The 6601-nt window shown below is 39.8% G+C and overlaps 1 protein-coding gene across 1 annotated transcript in view; it reads left to right on the top strand.

Moving 5' to 3' along the window:
- LOC101848525 overlaps positions 1–6601 on the top strand; it is a gene marked incomplete in the record, with an annotated part of 327286 nt that overhangs the window by 1066 nt on the left and 319619 nt on the right.

Here is a 6601-nt window from a genome sequence, read left to right on the forward strand (position 1 = left end):
CAAGTATCCATGCATTATAATGCATCTGCCCATGATGCTGCTGTGATACATTAATTTCTCATAACTAACATCATTCATCTCTAGTACCCATTACCCACACACACACACACACACACACACACACACACACACACACACACACACACACACACACACACACACACACACACCAAATCTCAGTCCAAATGAGCACTTGCTGGACTTTATAGATCGAGCCAATCATGCTAGACCACGCCTGCCTCGGACCCTTGGTCAGTTAGAACATGCCTTTATTTCAAGAGTGGAGTAACAACCTTCAACTGACAGAAACCCGACTCATCCAGTCCATGCGTCGGCGGTGTGAAGATGTGAACAACGCCAGATGTCACAACTCGCTACTGAAAGCTGTCACTTTCTATTTTGACCCCTTAGTAAGTTCAAAACTGAAGATTAAAAACATTCTTAACTTTGCTTTCCATGTGTTTCCCTGACTGTAAAAAATTATTCATTGTCTTATCTGAAAATTTCAGCCGGATTTGATACGTATTAATCAAGATATTGCCTTTAATATGAGGTGTGAAGTTAAATTCGGAAAGCATGCAGTGCAAGCAGCCGATTAAGAGATTAAATGGTATAGGTTTAACGCCTCTATCAACACTATTAGGTTATTTAAGAGGCGGGGCCTCCTAGTGTAACGTTCTTCTCTGAAAGGGACGAGCCAAATTGGAAATTGGTGTAAAATGCCTTTCCCAAGGACAAGCAACGTCGGACTGAGCTGAGACTCGAAACCCTTCACCACCAACCTCACAATTATGGGTCGGGTAGCCTGACCATTAGGCTACCGACGCCACACTTTCATCTGTCAAACACGTACGGAAAAAAACCACACAAAAAACAAAAACATAACAAAAACAAAAACCAATGTACAAGTAATTGTAGATGTTTTACTCCCCATTCGGCAAAACTTAGCTCATAATAGTGTGGTCGCTTTTAAGGACAAGCGGGCTAACCCAGATTTCGAGGATTTCCAGAAACCTTGACCTACACCAAAAGTGAGTATTGTCCTACCTATTTCTTTGGTGTGTATATTTGTTTGGTTATTGAGAATACTATTCTTGTCTTTTAAAGAAACTGAATAAGGGTCCAAAAACTTTACCTTTCATTTTCTCAAAACATCATTTTACGGGATAGCCCCCTTGTGCTTTAAAGCGAATATATCAGACTGGATATTTGGACCCCGCCTACCCGGACTTTCTCTCTGTCTGTCTCTCTCTTCCCCTTTCCCCTCCCCCTCTCTCTCTCTCTCTCTCTCTCTCTCTCTCTCTCTCTCTCTCTCTCTCTCTCTCTCTCTCTCTCTCTCTCTTTCTTGTTCCCTTTCTTCTTCCATTTTCGAATTTTTTTCCACCTATCTCCGCATCTATGTCTCTGTCTGTGTCTTTCTGGTCCATGTATTCATACTATGTCTGTGTCTTCTAGACTTATCAGATGTTCTTAAGCAGAGTGGCGATATCTTATATGGACTCATTGTTATTATAATCGGAACAAAGCTTCGAATTACATTTCTGGGCAACCTTTCAACCTTGAGATAAATTAGAGACCGATTAAGAATTCTGATTACTAACGGCTACAGCTCTATAGTGCATATAGGTAATATAAAGTGCTACATCTATTGAGAGAAGATTCATATTATTGTGAATGTGTCTTCTGAGACGATTGTGTATAAAATGCAACCTATACAAGTCGAACGTGGCTCCAGGACTTCATTTGAAATGAAATAAAAATAGATGGAAAGCTATTTGTCTCCTCTGGGCTTTTTGTTGTAGAACAATTTTTTTCTTTGTGGGGGGGGGGTGTTTTGTTGTTGTTGTTGTTATTGTTGTTGTTGTTGTTGTTGTTGTTGTTGGGGTAGGTGCTCTGGTGTAGTTTGTTCCTTCTTTTCTAACAAACATCAACTGTAGCCCTTGTCTGTCTTTCCTTTTTGTCTTTGTTACTCTCCTGTAACTCCTCTAATCATCGGCACTTTTAATTTAATGTATTGCAAGTACCGTAAAACTCTTACTAAAGTACAAACATCAAACTAAACAAAACAAAACAAAGCAAAAACACCCCCACACAAAAAACACACAAAAAACAACAACAACAACCAACCAACAAACAAAAAACAAACAAATCTCAAAGCAGAACAAAAGTAGTAGAATCATGTGAAAGCATGGTTTTTATGGAACCTTTCGATATCAGTATTGGTATACTGACTATTTTCCCCATAGCAACCCAACAGCCAGTCTTTTTCTTCAGTCTGTTCGGTTTGATAAAATATGTTCAGAAACGCACAGTAAAAACGTTCTGGGCATGGGTTCATTTGTAATGAAAGAGCCAACTGTATACTTTCATTGTTTCTTGACTTGTCATTTTTTCCATTTTTCTACTTTTCACGAAATTCGTTATTTTCCTCCAGTGATAAATTAAAGGAGAAGTGATACATGAATGGAGCTCATGGACTTCAAGTATGTGAGGGACAAAGCAGTGGCGTGAATTGTCAAATTTGCTTGACCACTTTCGTCTGTGCGCGTTAAAAAAAAATTCAAACTCATTCATTTATTAATTTACATTTGCCCTCGAAACTTTGCAAGGCACTTTTGCAAGCCAGCGACCAAACAAAAATATTTTAAAAAAAATCTTGATCATGTAATAATAAAATAATAATAAAATAAATTATTTACTGTAACCTTGCAAATAAATAGCTCATTTGAGACAACGACACAACCGTGATCCCACATTTCAGTGTAAGCTTGTAGATTACACCCAACGGTTGTCAAGATGTCTCAAAAAGTGCTCATTCCGTCTTTGGACCGTATTTCATGGTGTGCGTTAAAGGGTGGTGGTGTTGGGGAAATCTAGTAAATTTTGTAATGTTTTAGGTGTATGCTGTTAATATGTTTTAGGTGTATGCTGTGAATCTCCTTTTATTTATATCTGCTTTAAGTACCGAGATCTTTGTTTGCAGTGACCTTTATAAATGGGCTTTTATATTATGTTGATCTTCCAACTTTTAGACCCCTATGCAAAGATCTGAAAAGATCAGATGGAACGATTTTATTTCACATTGTTTTAACCGCGGTCAGACGAAAGTTAACACGCTATCCTAACTGCTTAAAGGCAGAATCAAAATCCCTTTCATAAGGTATTTGACTGCCTGGATGGAATAATCTGCAGGAAAAGAGTTAATTTGAACCTGTGCGTCTTCGAATGAGAGAGATGCATGACTATACACTATCTGTTAATCCCAGTGTTAGTTTTAGTTAAAGGTTTAACAGTTCTTGGAACGTAATTTAGTTCATATAAATGCCAAAGATTAGAGAAGTTATTAGACAGTAACTGAGGACAATAGATCTTTTACATCAAAGAAGGAGCAAACAAAAACCAGGGCGTCCGCCAACCACCCACACTGGCAAACTTGACGTAATACACAAGACAGCGTTAACGACTGTGTCAGTTTGGTACACTGTGTGCGCCTTCTTATTACTCTCCTCCTCTCCGGCCCTATCGGAGACGGACGTTGAACTAGGAGGTCCCGCCCCTTAAATAACCTAATAGTGTTGATAGGGTCGACTCGTACAAGTTCACCCTTTTTTTCTCCTTCTCTCTTCTTTGTTCAAATCAGCAGGCAAATCCTGACCGATGGAAAGGTCCAATGTTTGCCACTGGTGAGAAAAACAAAAGCAAGAAGCCAAATTTATAGAGGAAACATAACAAAAGCTCCCACACCCTTATGACCCCCCCCCCCCCCCGAACCAAAGCAAAAAAACCAACTCAACAGCAAAAAAACCCCCCAAAAACCCGCAGCAACCCCCCCCCCCCCCCCCCTAAAAAAACCCTCAACAACCAAAAAAAGACACCCTCCCCAAAAAAGTCCGCAGTTGTTATTGAATTAACTAACACCCTTTCAAAATGTTTTTATACTCGAGGATATTAATCTAAATATGGCTTAAACCACTTTGTTAACATGTTTTTCGTGAGTTCCCCATAATTTTAACTAAAATTTTATAATAGGGCCTACCTTTTTGTCTCAATTGAGTTATCTAGGTCTTTTCACATGCTGTAACAAACACTTCTGACAAGTTCTTCCGTAAGACGACAATTTATCACATGCTGTGGACATATCTGTCGTTCGTGGAACTGGATTGATGGTCAGGGTTTTTTACCCTACTCACAAAAGACATGAGTTCAGTTTGCACATTGACATGATCTTTTATCGATTATCTCGTTCAATATGGTTGTTCGTCTCATCCTTCGCCCATTGGGCTTGCCCTGGCGTACAGGATCGAGCAGCCCGCCTCCTAAACGAAGTGAGAAATGGGGGGGGGGAGGGGAAGGGGGGGGGAGAGGGGAGGGGGGTACGGCATTTACACGTCTCGAGGGAACACACGGATACACAGACGAGAAGGCACAATTTTGGCAACCCCACTATCGCATAGTCTACGAGTCAGACTTGTGCATTGTGCACCCATTTCCTTAATGATATATTGGCAAGAAATGTGAGCCAGACGACATTATGTCACGGCCGGAAAAGGTCAAATGAGTTCCTGGTCTCCAAAGTGGACGTGTGTATGTGGTCCTATAACATCTGCGCACACTTTTCTTTAAGTAAGTGTTTTACTGCGCTCGTGACTGCATATTAGATCATATGAGCGCGCGGAATACACTAAACATTTTAAGTTGGTAGGAAATTTTGAATTTTGCCCAGGTGGCGGCTGAAGCTTACTATTTTCGATTTTGGACTACCAAGGGATTTTTACGTGCGCCACCTGCACACGGAACCTCTGAGATTTTTCACCCTTATCCGGCTTGTTAGATGTGCACACTCTGATGGTACTTTTGGTTTGTAGTATGCGTGTTCCTTGTTCTTTCTTTCTGTGTATGGGTTTCACGTCCATATCAGCACAATTAGGTTATTTAAGAAACGAGACCTCTGAATTTAACTTCTGTCTCCGATAGGACCGATCCAAAAGGTTTGAGAGCTTTGAAAACTCCACAAAACGATCTGAATTCAAGAAAGACTAGTCTGGGATGCGAATCTGCTCCACAGTCCCGAATGATATCAATGGAGATAACGGAGCGCCACGGTATGGGTGTAACTCCGCTAAAAAACACAATAAGCACATTCCACCAAAGGTCAGTCCTATCTGAGATGGAAGTTGATTCTGAGGTTTTGCCTCTTATAGTATCGTTATAAGCTCGTTAACGACGAGACTTCAGGTTATTCTTTGACAAATATGTTGATGGGGCATAATAAAAAACCATGGCTCTTCCTTCTCGTACACATTTTCAATAAGACTTTATTTAATTTATTACATGCATCCTTTGGAATTAGGAGAACTCGTGTATGATAGAAGTCAGTCACAATATGGCCTTTGGTGGTTGCGTCTTTAAAGAGTTTAAGTGGCGTCAGTCAAATCAATAGCATATCAATGGGTGGTTGGCGGTTGCTCTGGGGTGGTTTGCTCCTTCTTTCATATCAACATCTATCGTCCTTATCTCTCCCTCTTCTTTGTGTTTGGCACTCACTTGTAACACCAGCTCTAATTTTCGGCACTTATATGACTTTATTGTGTTGCAAGTGCCGTCAAACTTATATTGCACATAAATAAAAAGTACCATTACCCTATCTTATTTACGAAATATTAACTTCATTTAACGTTGATTCTCATATGATAATAAATTGCTGTCTCAGGGTCGTCCTCGTTTTTATTTGTTTTGAAAGTATAGGCTGGAAAAGCTTTCCATTTTGTATTGATCTCAACGATTTGTCGGATTATTATTATTACAAATGCAAGCCAATCGTTACCTCAGAATTACAAAGTTTTATCAGACATTTTCGGGCGTGTTGAGTTACTATGACCATGAGCTCAGATAGCAAAATGCTCTATCTGCCTGCTCTATAAAAAATCATAAGAATATTCGGAGTCGTTATCAAGATACTCGAAGCATTTCGTTCGAAAGAGCTTGACTTATTGCGAAAACCAAAATCTTAGACGTCAAATCTCCCAAAACTAGGTGTTGAGGAGATAGAACTTTATAATTCTGATGTTGCCAAATGTCATATTTAAAATTCCCTGTCTCTCTTAAAAGATAGTGGGTGGTCGGCGGATGTTCTTCTTTCATGTCAAACATCTATCTTCCTTATCTCTCCTCCTTTTTTTAGTGTGTTACTCTCTTGTAACACCTCTAATCTTCGGTACTTATATGACCTGATGTGTTTTAAGTGCAGCAAAACTCTTACTGAAACTACAAATCTTAAACATAATCCGCTGCCTCTGTTCTGCTAGCGTAACAGGCTAATTAAAAAAATAACAGGTTTGATTCTTGTAACTCGTTATAGCTTGATACAGTTGTTAGGATATGCACTGCACACCAAAACATTTCGATCCAGTTTTATAATTACATAGATCAAAATAATGTTTGTCTTCGTCGACCCATCACGTGTAAATGTCAAGACAAAGTACTTAGCTTTCGACGCACCATGAACTACTGGCATTCTTGCACATGCTGACTAACAATTGCGACACACGTTTCCTCTACATCACCCCCCTCCCTCTCTCTCTCTCTCTCTCTCTCTCTCTCG

This window comes from Aplysia californica, unplaced genomic scaffold (genome assembly GCF_000002075.1).
Source record: "Aplysia californica isolate F4 #8 unplaced genomic scaffold, AplCal3.0 scaffold00218, whole genome shotgun sequence".
NCBI classification, from domain to species: domain Eukaryota; kingdom Metazoa; phylum Mollusca; class Gastropoda; order Aplysiida; family Aplysiidae; genus Aplysia; species Aplysia californica.